Raw genomic sequence first — 20,785 nt, forward strand, 5'->3', positions numbered from 1 at the left:
TCTAACAGAAAGTTGTTATCAAAATGTAATGGGCTATCAAGATTAGTATTATTAAACTGCTACAATATGCTGACACCGCTTTCATTTAAGTGCAAAGAACAAATGAATAGATCTCTTCTGTAACTGAGGCTCAGCTGGGCTTTTATTTGATCATCTCATTGCTTATACAAAACTAAGGCTTATTCAAATAGAGTGAGCCAGCTCTTCCCTTTTTAAAGCTGAATTCAGCAGCATTTTAAGGTTGGTGAAATCATGGAGGACATTGATGGAGGACAAGGAATGCCAATTGAGGACAAAAATGAGGAAGAGATGTGACCGACAGATTAGCAATTCATCTTCACTACCCTTCACAGTTATAAAGAATGGCCTTGGAATTATAGAAATACACACATTTGAAACTGATTTGGACTGCTTATGAAAGATGATTCTTCAAGATTCATAATCACTTTATTGAGAAAATTAAAGTGTTCGCAATGCATTGTCACAAGCAAGAATGTAGGGGATGTTCAATCTGCCATTCTTATTTTTGTTTGTTTGTTATTTTTTAAACAGGAAAACATAGTAAATCAATAAAGTCAAGTACAATGAGATAATACTTAGCTATTAAGAATGATGAATTCTCCTTCTTCACCTCATTTTGAATGGATCCTGAAGGAATCATGTGAAGTGAGATAAGTCAGAAAGAGAGGGATGGATATAGGACGATTTCACTTATGGACAGAAGTTGAGAAATTAGAACAGAAATGGGGAACACAATGTAGAACTTTGACTGGGTCGGGTGTATTGCACCAAAGCAAAGGACTAGGGGGCAAGAGCTTTGTGAGGTCCTAGTGCATGATGGTGGGGGAGTATCTAGGGTTGGGGGTACAGTTTGGCATAAAACAGACATTTTACACATGTACACAATTTACCATAAACCATTAATCTCAATGAAAAGATAGTTTTAGAACGATGTCTGCTCTCACTATTTCTGCTAAGTAGATTTTACAAGTGGCAAAAGGAAAATGAGCAAGAAGTAACACTGAATAACCGAATGAGAGTTGGCATGGTAGATAAGGCATTTACTCTGAAGAATGAAGTCTTCAGTTCAATCCCCAAAAGCATATGTACCAGAGCTATGCAATGGTTCTCTTTCTCTCCTCTAAATAAATAAATATTAAATATTAAAAATAAATGTAAAATGAGCACAAAATAGAAGGAATAATTAAAATTTCCCTTATTTACAATCAGTATGATTATATACATTTCTTGGAATATATAAGAAATCTGTTAGATGTGGCAATTAAATTCAACATTGTGCATACTACAGTCAGTCATTTCGATACTCCAGCAATAACAGCTATAAAATTGTAATGGAAGGGGAGTCGGGCGGTAGGGCAGCAGGTTAAGCGCAAGTGGCCAAAGTGCCAAGGACTGGAGTAAGGATCCCAGTTGGAACCCCCGGCTCCCCACCTGCAGTGGAGTCGCTTCCCCTCCTTTCTCTCCATTTCTCTCTGTCCTAACAACAACGGCATCAATAACAACAATAACTACAACAACAATAAAAAACAACAAGGGCAGCAAAAGGGGAAATAAATAAATAAATAAATAAATGAATAAATAAATACAAAAAATGTAATTGAGGGGGTTGAGCGGTAGCACAGCGGGTTAAGCACATTTGGCTCCAAGCTCAAGAAAGGGCATAATAATAATCCCGTTCGAACCCCTGGCTCCCCACCTACAGGGATTGCTTCACCAGCGATGAAGTAGGTCTGCAGGTGTCTGTCTACCTTTCTCTCCCCCTCTGTCTTCCCATCCTTTCTCCATTTCTCTCTGTCCTATCCAACAACAATGACATAAATAACAACAACAACAATAATAACCACAACAACGATAAAAAACAAGGGCAACAAAGGAGAAAAAAATAGCTTCTATGAGTAGTGGTTTCGTGATTCATGCACCGAGCCCCAGCAATAACCCTGGAGGCAAAGGAAAGGATAGGAAAGAAAAGGAAAGGGAAGGGAAGGGAAGGGAAGGGAAGGGAAGGGAAGGGAAGGGAAGGGAAGGGAAGGGAAGGGAAGGGAAGGGAAGGGAAGGGAAGGGAAGGGAAGGGAAGGGAAGGGAAGGGAAGGGAAGGGAAGGGAAGGGAAGGGAAGGGAAGGGAAGAGAAGAGAAGAGAAGAGAAGAGAAGAGAAGAGAAGAGAAGAGAAGAGAAGAGAAGAGAAGAGAAGAGAGAAGGGGGGACGGGAGGGGAGGAGAAGAGAGGGGAAGGGAGGGAGGGGAAGGGGAGGGGAGGGGAGGGGAAGGGAGTGAAGGGAAGGGGAGGGGAGAGGAGGGGAAGGGGAGGGGAGAGGTGAAGGGGAGGGGAGGGGAAGGGGAGGGGAGGGGAAGGGGAGGGGAGGGGGGAAGGGGAGGGGAGAGGAGGGGAAGGGGAGGGGGAAGGGAGGGGAAGGGAAGGGAAGGGAAGGGAAGGGAAGGGAAGGGAAGGGAAGGGAAGGGAAGGGAAGGGAAGGGAAGGGAAGGGAAGGGAAGGGAAGGGAAGGGAAGGGAAGGGAAGGGAAGGGAAGGGAAGGGAAGGGAAGGGAAGGGAAGGGAAGGGAAGGGAAGGGAAGGGAAGGGAAGGGAAGGGAAGGGAAAAAGTGTAATGATAAAGGACCTAAATTGGGAATGAGAGTATTTTGCAGACACCTATCATGAAAAGTTGTACCCATGTGTGAACAAGTGCACTGTAAGCCACCAATCTCTCAATAAAAGAGAAAGTATTAGAGAAATATCAAAACTCATTATTTATGAAGTTAAAGACTAAAAGTTTAAACATATGAAATATATGTCATTAAAATGTAATGTATATATTTCCCAGAAAAAATGACCTGTAGATTTAATACAATTCAATAAAAACTAGTGAAGTTTTATTCTAGAGATTCAAAAGTTACTTGAAAGATCAAATCACTAAGATCGTAAAAATATTATATGAAAGAACAACACATTTGGGTGATAGCTTCAACTGAACTTTGAGATTTTTTATAAATCTATATTAATTTAATAAATTCAGCTAGTGTGGTGTTTTGGGGGAAATCCCTAATAAAATTTAGAAATATGTAATTGTATACCACTATTAAATGTACTTTTAACTCCATCATAGGATATGGTCTATTTTTTGAAAGAATACAGATATAAATAAATGTAAAAAAGTTATATTGGTTAAAAAAAAACTGAAATGTGACCAGATAATTTTATATTATAGGGTGTTCACATGTCTTAACAAGGAGAGAAGGCCTGCTTAATATATAATGCTTGAGCTGGCTCTGCCTTAGAATAAAACTAGACCATACACCAAAGAATCAATTTAAAATAGACTGTGAAGTTGAAGGTAGAGCTAAAAGTATTTCCTTTAGACAACATTGGGAAATAATCACCAGACTTAGCCAAAGATTTAAGAGAGTATCCAGAGGTATGAAAGAAAAATATTGAATAATTCTGCATCATGACAAATCATCAATTAATTAGAATTCAATTAATCAGGGACAAGGTGATGATGTACTTGGTAGAGAGCACAACACGTAGCAGGTAATTTGGCTATTTTGACCTACGCAATGTTCTGGAGACGTAAAGCTTCCCATTCCGATAGGTCCATTCATGTCACTCTTACACAGTTTTCCGATCTCTCTCCTTCCAAAGATTCAGACACCTGCTCTACATGAATTCCTATTTCTGCCGCTGACTATGTCCTTTCTACCCAAGAAGGTTCATCAGGGACCCCACCCAGAATTATTACAAATAAAAGTTTTTTTTCTTCACTCTGAGTTGAATCACTGAGACTTCAGTCGTGACCGGAAATGACCGAGATGATGATCTAAGCTATGCGATGATTCATGGTGTGGTACTCTCTGGCTTTGCATCTGTTTTTCATAATCTTCCTTTTCCAGGTTAATGAGGTAAAGCTGTGTTCCCCTCTCCTCCTTGGTCCTTTTACATCATTATGCGCCAGGACTCCAAGGTTCTCTTCAGCTCTTACCTACCCTCCTCACCCAGTCTTTTTTAAAATTACCTATTTAATAGGATTTACAAATTTGTGAGATAACAAGGGTATAATTCCAGACTTTTCTCACCACCAGAATTCTGTGTCCCCATTCTCCTCATTGGAAACTGCAGTAGTCCTCCCAAGGTCACAGATATGGGTGTGATATATATATCTCCATTTTTTTTCTATGGTCCTGCCCATTGTTCCTTTTAAAGTCACACATATACCTATTGCTACTTCTAAATGTCCTTCCTTTTTTTATCTTCTCTTTCTGGGTCTTGATGGAATTGGAGTTCACAGCCCTCTGCTCATCTTCCCCTAGCAATTTTTAAAAATATTTATTTATCTCCTTTTGTTGCCCTTGTCGTTTTGTATTGTCGTCGTTATTATTGTTGTTATTATTGATGTCATTGTTGTTGGATAGGACAGAGAGAAATAGAGAGAGGAAGGGAAGATAGAGAGAGGGAAAGAAAGATAGACACCTGCAGACCTGCTTCACTGCCTGTGAAGTGACTCCCCTGCAGGTGGGGAGCCAGGGGCTTGAACTGGTTTCCTTATGGTGGTCCCACCGGTCCTTGAGCTTTGTGCCACCTGCGCTTTTTTGGTCTTTGCTGTTGGACTTGAGTCTTTGATGACATCTCTGAAACATAGATCATGAAGTGTATTGCCAGTGTTTTCTTCTATATATTTGATAGTTTCTCATCTAATGTCCATGTCTTTGACCCACATGGAATTGACTTTTGTCATGGTGATATGTGGTGGTCTGATTTTATTCATTTGCATGTTTTAATCCAATTTCCCCACATCACTTGTGGAAGAGCCTCTCCTTTCTCTAATTAATTTTTAGGCCTCCTTATCAAAAGTCAGTTGTCCATAGGTTTGGGGGCTTGAAATAATATATTATTATGACATAATATAGGTTCAGGTTTGTATCAATACAATTCAACATCTATGCTAAAGATACAAAGCCAAACAAATTGTTGACAATCATGGACCTAAAGGTTGGAATAGTGCAGATGAAGAGTTGTGGGGTTTCCTCCATTTTGTAGATAGCTAATAGGCATATTTTAGTTATATTCCAAAGGGCCTGTGGCTATACTAGTTGTTTTTTTTTTTTTTCTTTTTTTCCCCTGAGCCTGACATCTGATATGCAGGTGGATCCAAGTTATTGTCTTTGGAGATGATGTCATGGCTAGAAAATGAACCTGAAAGCTGGATCAGGGGAGAGAGTAGCTCCCTAATATGGGACAGGTATATAAATATTGTTGACTGTAAACCCCCTCGATTTGATGTGGTCTGGGGCCCATATTCAGCTTAGGAGCCTATGTGACTTCTGCATCCCTGTAGATCTGAGCTCACATTCTGTGGTCAGGAGTAGGAACATTCCAAGCTACCCCAATATTGATCCATCTATCCCAGGTGTAGTATAGAGTATGTAGTCCATCCTCCCTTCGGAGGATGGAACATCCTCTACCATTGTTGATCCAAGTTGGAGGGCAACCTGTGGGGGGCCCACAAAGGGGTCTGTTGTGCTGTTTCTGTTAAAAATGACCTGTAACAATGGAGAGAGGGTTTTATTCGGGGTCTAGGTCCATCATGTCTGGGAATCTCCGGACTCCCCAATTAGGGCCCCAGCTGATGGAATGGCCTGATAGTGACTGAAGAGTCATCATTAAAGTATGCCAGGCTCTTGCCCTTATTCAGCTTTCGCAGTCCTTGCTTTGCTAAGGTTAGCTTTGGAGTGAGTGAGAGAACTATAATAGGAAGTAGGTGAGGAGGGTATCTAAGTCTAAGTAGATACTATTTCATTAGGAACTTGATACTGACTCACTACAGACTATTGTGTACTTTTGCTTGCAGGTATATATTTTGCCCTAATTTATGGGAACATGTGAATAAATGCTCTATCTCAAGGCACCTGGTTTAGATCTAGGTTTTGGGACTTTATTAGGAAGTGAACCATCTGGAATGGAATTAGAGAATCCTATGAAAGGAAAGCTCTCACCAAAGTAATGAGGGTAAAGGGTAGACGTAGAGTATTTTTTATAAAGGAGATAATATTCCATAGATGGAAATAAAAACTTAAAGGAAGCAGTGAAAATATTTTATATGTTGATACCTGTGTATTTTAATTTAAAATGTGCTAACCTTGCCCCACACCTTTTCTTTAAAACACCTGAGATGACTCTGAAGCACCAAGTCTCATAAGAACATTGAAACACTATAATGCGCTATAAGAATCTGAACGGAAGTGTAAGATCTATGGGGACTGAGTGGAGAATCACAACTGGCAGCTGACATGAGCTTTGCCAATTGGACCAGATGGTATGGATATGATTTGATTCTGTGCCACTACCTCCCCTGATAAGAGACTGGAATTTATGCCAAGAGAAAACTTGGAACCTGGCCTCTTACTGCACAGATAGGAGATTTTCGGGGGTAGGGGGGCCTTAACATACCTGATTTCCTATGTCTGCCCTGTCCCAAGTACCTCTCATATGTCATATAAGACCTGACATAAAAGAATGAGGACAGAGACTCTGGGGTTTATTGTATCCTGTGAAATGTTACAGTTTGTGGACCAGAGGTATCTGTGTGCTACTGTTTGGATTGGCTAGGAAGTCAAGTTTGTTCCTTTCTGAATGATTTGAACCTAATGACTGAAAAAGATGCTGTGGCTTCTTTGAAATCACTGTATCTAGATCAAGAAGAGTTACAGTATGTAAATACTTTATAATTAGAAAAGGGTTCTAGAAAATTATCTAATACATAAAAATTAAGATGTATAGGCCTGTTTTTTTTCTTTTCTTTTCTGCTAAACAGGTTGATATATAAGCTTCTCTTTAGAAAACAAACAAGTCCTGTAGAGCGCTTTATGCAAAAACAGTCTTTTTTACTCCATTGGCTTGAGTCATGCCAAACTCAGCCAAATTGTGGCTTGGATATGAAAACAGAAGGCTTCAGTCCAGTAATTCCTTTCTGGTTCAATCTGAGGAGCATACCCAGTGGACACTGAGAAACACAAATTTAGCCATAATACTTTTTCCCCTAGAAACACTGAGTATGCTAGACAACTCTTCATTTCAATGTACATAAGCCAAATCCAAAATTCACTTGATACCTAAGGAAAAGTCCAAAACCTTGAATAAGGTATAAATATATTTATATACATATATATGATAGCATGCATGTGTACTATCTATATGTATATTCATAGTCTTGTTTTCTCTATATGTCTAAGTATAGATGTCTATATATCTCTATTTGTATCTATGTCTATTCATACTCTTGCTTCATCCAAGCAATGGAATGGTTTGTTCTTCTCAATTCCTCAACTTTCTCCCAACCCCTTTGTGCCTCTCAGCACAGAACTTCACTTTTACAAATGTCCTATTTTCCCGCAGATGAAAACTCATCCCAACTTGTATCACTGAACTTCAAAATTGCTTTTATTACTGTTCTATGATTCTTTCTGTCACAGAGGAAAATGTGTCTTTGCTGCCTAGCTGTGACCCACCACAGGTCCAGTGCTGTACTTTGAGAGCAAGGCCATTGGCTGGAGGGCAGTTGTTGTCATGGTGGATGGAAGGCTATTACCAGCATCTATTGGGTGCAAGAGAATAGGACAAGAAACTCTCCAGTGTCAGGAAATGTGCCTAGCTGGAAGCAGTCTGTTGAGCCAGCAGGATAGCTTACCTGGGGAATGTCTGCTTTACCATGTGTATGATCTAGGTTCAAGTCCAGCCCTCACCACACTGGGAGAAACTTCCATTATTCCATGGTGTCTTGTCTTTACTTCTCTCATTCTCTTTGAGTAAGTGAACCCAGAGTTGTGAGGCCTGGGCTAAAATAAACACATAAAAAGGAGAAAAAAAAAGTTCTTAACTCCTGACACAGCATTGAAATATCTTTCTGGATCTCAACTGATGGAATGTTTTTTTTCTAGTTGGAGGGGTACAGGGTGTAAATGATTTCAAGGGAGCCTACAACTTGTTGCAGGTACTATAAATATCAAGGGGAAGATATGCTCAGGCACTAACCAAAAGTTGTCCAATGGGGTGTCCTTCTGGAGTTGACATTTTATTCTTACAATAAATGTGTACTATTGAAGAATTTGATAACGGCCAGCAACAAATAAAGCAAAAATAGAGGGACTACTTAGAGATTTGTATTATAAAAGGCTTGTCAGGATAGACTGAATGAGAAAGTGACTTTTGCACCAGTTTTGAAGGTGATGGACTTGGTCACATATTAAGGGATGGACAAAAGAGAATGATCATTAATAGTGACCTCATGCAATCCCTCCCATAAATGTCTAAGTGAAGAGAGTTGTGAAGACTCTTCTTTCTAGTATAGTTAGTTGCATAGTCTTGATGTGAAAACAGTGCAAGTACTAAAACAAAATCTTTACATTTACTTCATTCATCACAGAAAATGTGATCTCCTTGTAAGATTAAAGAGTTTACTCCAAATATTGCAATTATTTATATCATAATAATGAAAATATTAGTATTTATTATTTCATTTTTTGCCATCTAGACTTCACTAATCTGGATTTTTTCAAAGAAAATGAAAAAAAAAACTGATGCAGAGAGGTTGGGGTGATTGGGGCGAGGGAAAACACCACAGCTTTGAGTTTTCTTCAGTATTAAGAGGAGCCAGGCTCAAAGCCGGGTTGATATATGGCAAGGCAGGCATACCATTCAGTTGAGTTGTTTTACTGACCTTGGAACAATGTCTGCTAGACCCCACCAATGTGTCCTGGAGCCCTGCCTCCCCAGAGCCCTTGCCCTACTAGGAAAAGAGAGAGACAGGCTGGGAGTATGGACCTGCCAACACCCATGTTCAGCAGGAAAGCAATTACAGAAGCCAGACCTTCCACCTGGTGGGAATTGTGTGAAATTATACCCCTCTTATCTTATGGTCTTGTCAATATCTCCATTTTATAAATTAAATTTTTTTTTTTAAAAAGAAGTGTCTACTCAGAAACAAAATGAATCAGGTACAGTTTTATTCCATTTAAAATGAATAAAATATAAATTTGAGTAATTTGATAAAGAGTAGATAATAAAATGAAGACTAATAAAAACTCATAAATTTTCAAATTTAAAGTGATAAAGTGGTTATAATTTTTCTTTCACTTTAAATAATTTTATCCAATTGACTATTTTCTGATAATTAGTTAATTTCCTAAATTACATTAATTTGATATACCTTACTGCATTTACTGTGTTATATATTTTACTTTTCTTCCATTCTCAGGTAAATAAGGAACATGAATATTTGTGACTATAACACACTGTTGGCATTTTCATTAGTCAATGGGATTATCTCCATTGTAACATCTTTAATAAAAATATAAATAAATGAGTGCACACCTACTCTTAGTTTTAAAAAGCAGCAATTTGCAAATTACAGATGATTGAGATGACATAATAAAATCCCATATCTACACAGCTTGAATTCCAGATAAGAATTGTTTTTTTTTTACAAATCTACTGTGGATGTTATGAGTGGTGACATAAAGAATGGGGAAAATGCACCCCAGAATGATGCCTTAGAAATTCGAAGTAGGAGTACCATCTGCTAGTGAGAAGATTGTTTTTCACCCATCAGTTAAATGTTTGTAAGCATTGTAAACATTTCTCAAAGGATAACTGTACTCCTCGAAGTAGATGCCATTTATGAAATAGAATATACATATTCATAAATGTGGTATGTGGGTATATGCACTATTGGTTTCTTTTCTTAACAAGGTCTCAGAATGGAGCTTTGTTGAACGAACAGCAAAATGCAAAAGAAATGTTTGATTGTCTGTTACATAATAGCACTAAAAGAGAGGTCATAAATTTGAAGATTCTTCAATCTAGAAGCAGACTTACTTTTAGTAAAATACAAATAAACAAGGTAAAAAAGATCCTGAATCTTAGAAGTGAATCTTAGAATCTTAGAACCAGTGAATCTTAGAAGGCATTCAAAGAGAAGTTTTACATTTTACTCATTAATCTTAAGCAAATATATATATATATATATATCTTAAATATCTTAATACTAAATATATCATAAGATACATAATCATTGAAAATCTATTATAGAAATCAAGGAATCTTTCTTTATCTCTTTCCTTCTTTTTCTTGCCACCATTGTTATCACTGGGGCTCTGTGCTGGCATCACAAAATCCTCTGCTCCTGGAAGCTATTTTTCCCTTTTTAAAATTTTTATTAATTTTATTTTTTTATTGGATAGTAAAGAAAGAAATTAAGAGAGGAGGGGAAGATAGAAAGAAAGCCAGACACCTGGAGACCTACTTCACTGCTTTTGAAGCCTCCCCCCTGAAGGTAGGAAGCTGGGGCTCGAACACAGATCCTTGTGCAAGCACTTGCACTTCATACTATATAGATGCACTTAACCAAGTGCATCACTGCCCAGCCCTGGATTGATCTTTTCAATCAAGTTACTTTCTTTAGGAATGAAATTACACCTATCACTTACAATAAACAGTGATGCTATACAAGTTGTCTATATGTCTCTGACACATCTCAAAATCTAGTGGCCTCACCCCTGAAAGACCAAAATATGGATACTATTGATTGAATTGCTCAGTTTTCACTTACATATTATACTTCTACCTCACACTAAATTGATAAGTTATTTGCACATATCCTACTGCATATATGATCTCTAAAACTGAGCTTGAATTTTTGTTTTTGTTTCCAAAGTATTTGTATTAAGCCAAGCACACCATGTTACTGCATTTTACACTATATATGTATAGCGGACACATCTGGTGTAGCTAAAAGATTCATTTTTGAAAAAGCACACAAAATTAATATTCCTATAGGTAAGTTCTTGGCATGAGAGCCCAAAATTGCATGCTTGAGGCACTAGGAGCCACTGGCTCAATGCCAAGCACCATCTTATTATGCAAGAACTGAGTAATCCTCTGATCTCTCTTTCTGTCTCTCTTTCTCACAAATATTAATGCCTTTTAATGGCTATGTCTTGAGTTAATCATTTTCTTTTACTACTTTAACACTTTCCTTTTTAATAAAGCATGTTAACATGAGTTTAGTTATTTATTCAAGTTACTGAATGACTTTGTTCCCTTGGCAAGTGCATGTCATTGCATAAATATCTTTTCTAGTTATAAGGAATAATTTTTGGCATCAGATCTCAAAAAGTCAAATGACATCCATATGGAGAGAGTCGGAAAGGGCACTGGAGGCAATTTTGGAGTATTTGTCTATTTCAGGCTAGACAATGTTGCTTGATGAATTTAATTAGTCCTCTGGATCTTATACACAGTAAAGAATCTGACACTAGTTCCACAGTGGTTAATTGTTCAGTTTCACAGTAGTTCATCCGTGCTGATTGAAACTTGGCTAAATAATTTTTACACTCTTTAATTTACCTCTCAAACTTTTTCTTTCGGTGACTTCACTAGATATTTTAGGTGTGATGGCAGAGTTCACTATCTAAGGTGATTAAACTCATTAAAGATGAGGACTTCTTTGACATGTAAATTTATTTTTGTTGATACTTCACTATGTATTTAATTTTTATTAAAATAAATACTTGGGGAGTCGGGCGGTAGCGCAGTGGTTAAGAGCACGTGCTGCAATGAGCAAGGACCTACGTAAGGATCCCAGTTGGAGCCCCTGGCTCCCCACCTGGAGGGGAGCCGTGCTTCACAGGTGGTGAAGCAGGTCTGCAGGTATCTAACTTTCTCTCTGCCTCTCTGCCTTCCCTTCCTCTCTCCATTTCTCTCTGTCCTATCCAACAACAACAGCATCAATAACAACAGCAACAATAAAAACAAGGGCAACAAAAGGGAAAATATACTAAAAAATAAATAAATACTTAAGTAGATTTTGATAATGACATGCTCAGAGTTTTAAAATAAATTTTGATGAATTTCAAGTGTTGTTTATATTGCAAATGAATATCAATATGTAGAAGTTGCTTAAAGATATATTTCAGCTTGGTGATATGATGAAAACAGTTTGAAAAAAATGTTGGTAAGTTAGAATTATATTGAATATAATAAATTAATATTTATTTGTGGAAATTGTTTTAAAATATGTATTCATATTTTGTGGTTATAATACAGTTGGTTTAGAAATAAGACAGTATTTATATAATACTGTTGACATATACTGTATTAAGCTCATGTCAGTTGTTTAAATAGGATATCTTTAGATGAGTGTGCTATCATTTAAAATTAAATCATAATATTTGGAAATGAAGTTTGTATAAAGATGATATTTTTAGACATTTTTAAGAGCAAATAACCACCTCCTATGTGGTAATAATATAGTCCAATTACTTTGTTTCAGAAGAAGGTCCCTTTGTATTGGTTTCACACTATGTAAAAATGTAGCTTTTTATTTTTTTCCCTTTTCATTGCCCTCATTGTTCATTGTTGTTGTTGTTATTTTTGTTGTTATTCCTGTCGCTGTTATTGGATAGGACAGAGAGAAATCGAGAGAGGACGAGAAGACAGGGTGAGAGAAACATAGATACCTGAAGACCTACTTCACTGCCTGTGAAGCGACCCCTCTGCAGGTGGGGAGCCAGGGGCTCAAACCTGGATCCTTATGCTGGTCTTTGAGCTTTACACCATGTGTGCTTAACCCGCTTCCCTACCAACTGGCCACCACTTTTTTAAATTATTTTTTAAAGTAATTTCGTTTTAGTTTGTGCCATCATAGAAGTGGAAATCACCATAAACAAACTTCTTTCTTTGTGTGTATTTATTATTAGTGATTTAATCATGATTAGCAAGATTGTGGTATAAAAGGGGTACAATTCCACATAATTCCCACCATCATAGTTCTGTATCTATCTCCTCCATTGAAAGATTCCCATTATTTTTTTTAAATATCTTTATTTATTTATAGGATCAAGATAGCCAGAAATTGAGAGGAAGGGGGTGATAAAGAGAGAGACAGAGAGACATCTGCAACCCTGCTTCACCACTTGTGAAGCTTCCCCCCTGCAAGTGGGGATATGAACCTGTGTCCTTGCACATTGCAACATGTGAGCTCGGTAAGTGCACCACAACCAGCCCCAGAACTTCCTGTGCTTTTGTATTATTCTTTTATAATTTTATTTATAAAAAGGAAATACTGACAGAAACCACAGGATAAGAAGGGTACAACTCTACACAATTCCCACCACCAGATCCCTGTATCCCATCCACTCCCCTGATAGCTTTCCTATTCTTTATCCCTTAGGGAGTATGGATCCAGGGTCATTATGGGGTGCAGAAGGCGAGGGGGGGGTCTGGCTTCTGTAATTGCTTCCCTGTTGCTATGCTTCATATTGGTTTGGTCTCCTTCCCCCCACCTCTGGGAGATTGTGGTTTAGCCCTGCTAGTTTCACGATCCCCCTTGTCCCTGCCTCCAGAACCCCTAGGGACTTCCGAGAGTCCCTGCCGCAGCCACAGGGAGGAAAAAGATGGGGAAGCACATGGTGTGATTTGCCGGCTCGTGAATAAAGATTAAACTGCGTTCTCAGCTTAGCTATGTGTCTCTGGTCGTCTCTGTTACCCACCGGAGAAGCCAACCCGAACGTTAAGGACACTTCCCCACTGAACATGGGTGTTGGCAGGTTGATCCATACTCCCAGCCTGCCTCTCTCTTTCCCTAGTGGGGCAGTGTTCTGGAGGCGGGGAGGTTCCAGGATACATTTGTGGAGTCGTCTGCCCAGGGAAGTCCGGTTGGCATCAGGTTAGCATCTGGAACCTGGTGGCTGAAAAAGAGTTAAGATATAAAGCAGAACAAATTGTTGACTAATCATGAACCTAAAGGCTGGAATAGTACAGAAGACTTGGGGTCTCTATTTTGGAAAAAGTTAGCACATCTACTTTAGGTACATTCCAAGAGATCCACTTTACTAGCTTTTCCCTGAGCCTGACATCTGATATGCAGGTGGACCCAAGTTATTATCTGGGGAGCTGATGTCATGGCTGGAAGAAGGGCTGGAAAGCTGGATCGGGGAGGAGAGTAGCTCCCAAATAGGGAAAAAGTGTATAAATATTGTTGACTGTAAACCCCCTAGATTTGATCAGGGGCCCATAGTCAGCACAAGAGCCTATGTGACCTTTGCATCCCTGTAGGTATGAGCTCACATTCTGTGGTCATGAGTAGGAATGCTCCAAGTTGCACAATTTCAGGACCCATCTTCTTCAGGCGGTAGATAGAGTATGTTGTCCAACTTCCTTTAGGAGGATGGAACAGTCCCTACCATTGTTGATCCACATTGAGGGCAAGGTCCTATGAGGGCCCAGAAAGGGGTCCATTGTGTTGTTCCTCATGGAGATGACCAGTGACAGTGGCTAGAGGGATCTGTTTGAGTTCTAGGCCCATCAAGTCTGTGTGGAAATCCCATGATCCCCGACTAGGGCCCCAGGAGATGGGGTGGCCTGGTAGTGACTAAAGAGTCATCATTAAAGTATGCCGGTCTCTTGCCCTTACTCAGCTTTTGTAGTCCTTACTTTAACTAAACTTCTGATTATTTATCCCTCTCTGGGGGGTGGGGGAAGTGTGGACCAAAATTCTTTATGAAGGTTCAGAAGGTGGGAGGTCTGACTTCTGTAATTACTTCTCCCCTGAGCATGGTCATTGGCACATTGATCCACACTCCCAGCCTGTTTCTATCTTTCCCTAGCAGGGTGGGGCTCTGGGGAAGTGGGCTTCCCAGACACACTGATGAGGTTGTCTGCCCAGGGAAGTCAGGATGCCGTCATGGTAGTGCCTGCAACTTGGTGGCTGAAAAGCACTAAGATATAAAGCAGGACAATTTACTTAAACAGGAACCTACAGGGAGAAATAGAGCAGATGAAACTAAGGGTTGTCATGTAGGAAGAAGCTATGAAGTCTATTTTAGATATTTTCCAAAGCGCTTATGACTTTAGTAAATTTTGCCTGATAGCTGACATGCTGGTCTGGAAGATGGTGTCAGAGTTGAGAATGGACCTAGAAAGTTGGATTAGGGCAGAAAGTAGCTTCGTCTCAATGAAGTCTTAACACTTGAAACTCATCAAAGTGCTACATATGTGTATCAGATGATTTTAGAATAAAAGAATTATCTTAGTTCAGAGACAGTCCTATTGTCACTTTTAAATAGTTATCCATTATAATTACTAAATCAATTCTGGAGAAACTAAGGCATAAAGAGCTCATTCAGAAAGTCAATGATATAATTATCAATGGTGTCATAATAGAACTATTCTCACTATAATCTTTTACCAATCTAACAACTTGCAAAAATAAATTAAAGGTGCCATTCTCTAAAATGGAAAATGATTATTTGATAATATTTAGATTTTTATGGTGCTTTATAATGTAATTCTTATCTGTTTCTAACAAGGTGATATGGAAAGTGGGTGTGAAATTATATTTAATAGACAATAAACTGAGAAGTGAACACTTCATGACCAATTCAGTTTTAAGACCTGATTGTATTAAAAAATGACAAGGCAATTAGCACTACAGATCTATCCAGAGTTAGAAGTACTGAATGGGTGATTCTTCTCAAATTACAGAGCAGTGTTGTAAAGATTAGGTAGCAGAAACTACAAGACACTCATTTCCAATAAGAATAAAATAAAATAAAGTAAAATCTTTGACATTTGTTCACAGGATTTAAATGAGACTTAAAGAGACAGTTTAGTGGTTGTGCACAGGACTTGGATGTGAGAGGTGCCAGCTTCATTCCTAGTATCACCAGTTGCCAGCACTGAGTAGCACTCTGGTCAAAATAATTATTACACTTTTAAATAAGAGATAAATTAAGTAGGAGGCCCAGTCACTGGTGCACCTGGTTAAAGCACATACATCATAGTGTGCAAGGACCTGGGCTCAAGACCCTAGACCCCACCAGGATGTGAAATAAAATCCAAGGGGGATAACGAAACCATCTCAATATACAATAGGTGCTAATGGAAAGGGACCCAGGACAGTTCACTAGAGTGCATTAATAAGTCACAAAACAAAACCTCTAAGATGTACAAGAAATAAATAATAAGGGGGCCGGGTGGTGGCGCACCTGGTTGAGTGAACATGTTACAATGCATGAGAACCCAGGTTCGAGCCCCAGGTCCCCACCTGCAGGGGGAAAGCTTTGCAAGTGGTGAATGACTAAATGAAATAAACATGAAATTGTTTGTTTTTTTTTTTTTTAAAAGAATGCCATACTTTCTCAGAAGACATAGAAATGACAGGAGATTTTGGAAGGATATCAAATTAGTACAGTGTACTCATCTGCTCTGGTGAAAAATTTTATATTCTTCAGACATCTGACTATGATCCTGAAAAACAACTTTCTTTCTCTCCTTTCTTTCTTCATTTATATCTTTTTTTTTCAATTTTCCAGTGTGATTTCAATGGAAATGTTGGACTTAAACAATCTTGGCATGTAGGAAAAAGTTTTATGAAAATATTAAATGTATTTATACTTGATTCTCTAAATTGCAGTAGTATGATAGGAACTAGTAGAAGAAAGAAGAGGAAGGAAAAGAGAAAGAAGGAAAAATTAATCCTTCCAACCCCTGCCATGGTGATTTTATCAAAATCTTTTTTTTTAATTTTCTATTTTAATATGATTTGGTATTAACTAGCAAATGGGGTCTCTGAGTTTGCACACGTATTTGTGCATGTGAGAGAAAATTAGAGGGAAAAAAATAATGGATGACCAGTAGAATGTAGTGTTAAAGTATCTTGAAATTTTCCCAGTTACTTTATTCTACTGAAATTTGCCATTTCTTTACTAGTGATGGGCTGTCAGCAAGGGAACTATAACCATCCATAGGGTAAAGATATAGAAGCAGGGGCTAAATGAAATGGCCAAACCAAGAAGAGTAAAAGGAAAGCTCCCACCCGTATCCGTAGTTTCAATAAGTTTGCTTTTCCACATTTCTCTCCCATTTTCCAGTCTCATTTCTCAGGTTGTGTGCTGTGGGATTATGTGAAAGCATGGTATAGAGCATAGGGGAACTCCCCCATCCTTGAGATGGAGGTCTGAAAAGACACCCCACCTGTCAGTCTCTCCCTTTAGAGGATAGAGCTTGGAGGGAAATGCTTTTCTGACTCAGTTTCCCCTTTTCAGTCTCCCAGGCTTCACAGAGGCCTGTGACCTCTCACACTTAACTCATTCCTCTGCTGCAGACCAAATGGTTGCCTGCTTTAAAGTTCACTTAAAGTTCACTGTAAGTTCACCATCTTTTGATCACATACAAAGTATACACTCCATCACTTCCTTGCCAGTAACTCAACAGTGAGACCCCCACACCTCACTTCCCGGATTCTTTGATCACCATGATTTACATCAAACTCTGCCCTTCTCTGCTTTATCTCACTCTATGGGTTTAACCACCATGTTTTTGGTTTTTTTTTTTTTTTTTTTTACCTTTAGATAATTAACATCTCTTGCTTCATGGAAACTAAGTGCTTTGACTTTTTGGTATCTCATCAATTTCTGTCATTCCTAGCCCACCCCACCATAGGGGTTCTGACATTTTGAAAACCTATGATTGCTGACATATGTGAAAAATGTTCTTTGTTCCACTTGCTATATAATCTTGTTCTTCTCAGAATAAAATTGGAAGTTCATACCTGAATTTCTCCTGGTGTTTCTGCATCACGCGATCACTAAAATCAGTGATGGGAAAGCCAGTGGCTTACCTCTGTTGCGAGACCACCCACGTGAGCACCAGCAGTGTGTCTTCTCTCCCTGGAATGGTTTGGATGAAGGCATGACTGACTGTGAATCTTCTTTCATGATGATGTATCTGGCCACAACCCTGAAACTACTGGTAGTCTGGTGAGTTTGCACCGTAGTTCAGGACAGATGGCAGAGCTAGTGATGGAAGGATTGATGTGAGCCTCCAAGACAGCTTCTGCCTTGGTGTTTCTGGGTACCAAGCCCACCTAAGGGAGGAAGGCTAATTGCTGGGAGCAGTGGTTGTTCAGGAGATGACCACTGGGTGGGCTAAGCAGAGGTACTCATAGGAGCACAGTGACTTAATTGATGAGATTAATAGAGTGGGATGGAAAGTGGTTTTCCAAGTTTGCTTTTGAAAGTGAATTGGAAAACTCAAATTCAGGTTCAAAGTGCAGATTTACTTAATGGATGTTCATTATCTAACCAACCTCCTTCTATAGTAGTTCTATTAGTTGGGTCTGCTTTTATATGTATTAATTTTATACTTGTTAACTACATATTCTAAAATGAACGCGATATACACCACACACACACCAATCTGAGGACTATACACAGTCACTACTTTGAATTGTAGAAAAGCTAGAACATGGAGTGATCATTGTTATATAGTACAATTTCATAACAGATTTTATCTGTTGGGCATTTTTTGTCTTTCTGAGTATGTAAGTTATAATTTTGCTTCAGTGTGGCAATTTCTTAAATGATAGTTTGTTGCATTTTTCTCCTTACTTCTGTTGCTTTATGAGTGTTGTAGTCACATTCATCAAACAGCACATTCACAGGCAGTCACATAATTGTGGCCATTTAGTGTCTATAATCACTTAAGGAGAATGAGTGGGAATTAGCCCTTAGCTGGAGTGTTTAAAGAGGGAAAGAGTAGCGTTCATGTTTAAAAACAGATGAGCCATTTTCTAACTCCAGATTTCTTGCAAGATTTGCGCCACATCTGACTTTCTTGAGATTGGGGGAAATGCATGTATCCATGAAGAATTTAAATGAGAGCATTGTACAAATGTTACTTTCAGAAGAATATGGTGCACCAAAGTGGTCTGTTTAAGGCAGCCAGTGCTGAAAGATCTAACACAACGTTAATTTTCATCTCACCAGACGTTTTCTTCTGTAAACAATGTGAAAGATATTCTTTAAAAATAATTTCCCACCAGAGAGAAGATTACAGTGTCCCTTCTTATAACAAATATAGAAATAATAACTAGAAATGAAAAGTACTAATAAAACTACTTTCTTTTAAATATGAGGGGGAGGTTCAGGGCATATTAGATTATCAATTTTTAACAGAAGAATCAATGTTGATTGATAATCTTTTCTATTTTTTTCTTATTTGTAGTGTCAAGGTTATTGGCTTCAAGATGAAGTCTTTCAGAAGGCAGTCTCTTCATTTTTTTTATAAACTCTTTTTTCGTGATTCAGGATTTCTCAATAGCACAATTCATAATGAGCAAACAAAATATCCTATTCTTCCATACACATCTCATTTTCTTTAAGGGTATTACAAAAGTGTGGTCGAATTTGGTGAAAATTACATCCAGCAATCAAAAGTCCTATATTCAGTGTTTCCTCAATCCTATTGAAACTGAAAAGATAAAGGAACAGAGAATGAGTCTTTCTCTACCTCCTTTATGGCCACAAAGTAATCTGAAAGGATGACTCAGTAACAATTTCATGAATCAAGATGGTGCATTTCTAAAACAAGAACAAAATGACCCTGAAAACCCATAAATGGGTTTAAAAAAATCAGAAAATAAATGAGATCTTAGAGAAATAATAATGGTGATACAAATATCATTAACTATATGACTGCCCCTTTACAAAGAAATGTGTCTCCCTTAACTTCAACAGGAATAATTCTGAATAACAAGTTTATGTTCTTATTATGTGTCAAAGCAGAGTGAAGAGATGCGTCTGTCCAAGTTTACCCGCAAACTGAATGGAAAGTCCCAGGATGCATTTATTATAACTATGATACTGGAAGTGGGACTCTAGATAATTTATACCTGGTCAGTGCCCAACAGTTTTCAATGTCCTTTTTTTAATGTTATGATTTCTTTTATTTTTCTTTATGAGGTGCTGGTTTGATTCAGGTCCTTATGCATCTGTGATACTTCTAATTGCCTTTCTTGAACCATTATTTATATATTTTATACTTTTCCTTTTTCGTACAAGACTGTGTGTGTGTGTGTGTGTTTAAATCATAGTGGTTTACAAAATTTAAGTTTACTGGGTCAACTTACAACCATAGTTCCACATTAAACCCACAACCATAGTTCTAAGTCCCTTGAAAGGAATTATTTTATTTTTTTTTGTTTTTTAAGGAAACTTAGAAATTGGTGTGCAAGACTTCCAGAGGTGGGGCTACAGAGTAGCAGTTTCTCACCTCTTTTCTCCTCTCCTCTCCCTGGTCAACTAGGGATATCAAAGGAGATCACTTGGAACTTCAACAAGACAGGATCAGAATTACTTTGGGAACCCACAAAATCACCGGTGAGTGCAAACACATTTGGCTCAAGGACAGAGAGGAGACTAATGAGAGATTCCTGAAGCTGAAGCCCATATCTACTCCTGGGTGGCTGGTAATAGTCCCACAGTTTTCCAGCTGAGGTGACATCTCCAGTCTGTTTTACCCACAAAAAGGCGACCGAGGGGAAGAGAGGACTCCCCTCAGGCTCACCAAATGCAAATGTGAATCTCCATTGCCACTGCTCCTCAAGGCCAGAGAAGCAGCTTGGAGGCCCTGAGCTGACACTGGGGGCCAGAGGACTGGCCAAGAAACTCAGGAGAAGATCTACACCCTGGTGGACTAGAGGTGGGGCTGTATAGTGGGAACCTTTCCACATTGTTTTCCTGATGAATTGGGAGACCTGGTGAGTAATTGCCACAAAATATAAATGGGATTTGTTTGGAAACTGATAGGACCAAATAGTGCTGCCCATCTTGGTACTGGCTGCTGACAGAGCAACTGAATTGATCTTGGGGCTTTGGAGCCTCAAGATGAGGGAGTCTCTATTCACAACCACTGCACTATCACTCCTCTACCCTGATTT

The sequence above is a fragment of the Erinaceus europaeus genome, chromosome 15, assembly GCF_950295315.1.
Source record: "Erinaceus europaeus chromosome 15, mEriEur2.1, whole genome shotgun sequence".
NCBI lineage: Eukaryota > Metazoa > Chordata > Mammalia > Eulipotyphla > Erinaceidae > Erinaceus > Erinaceus europaeus.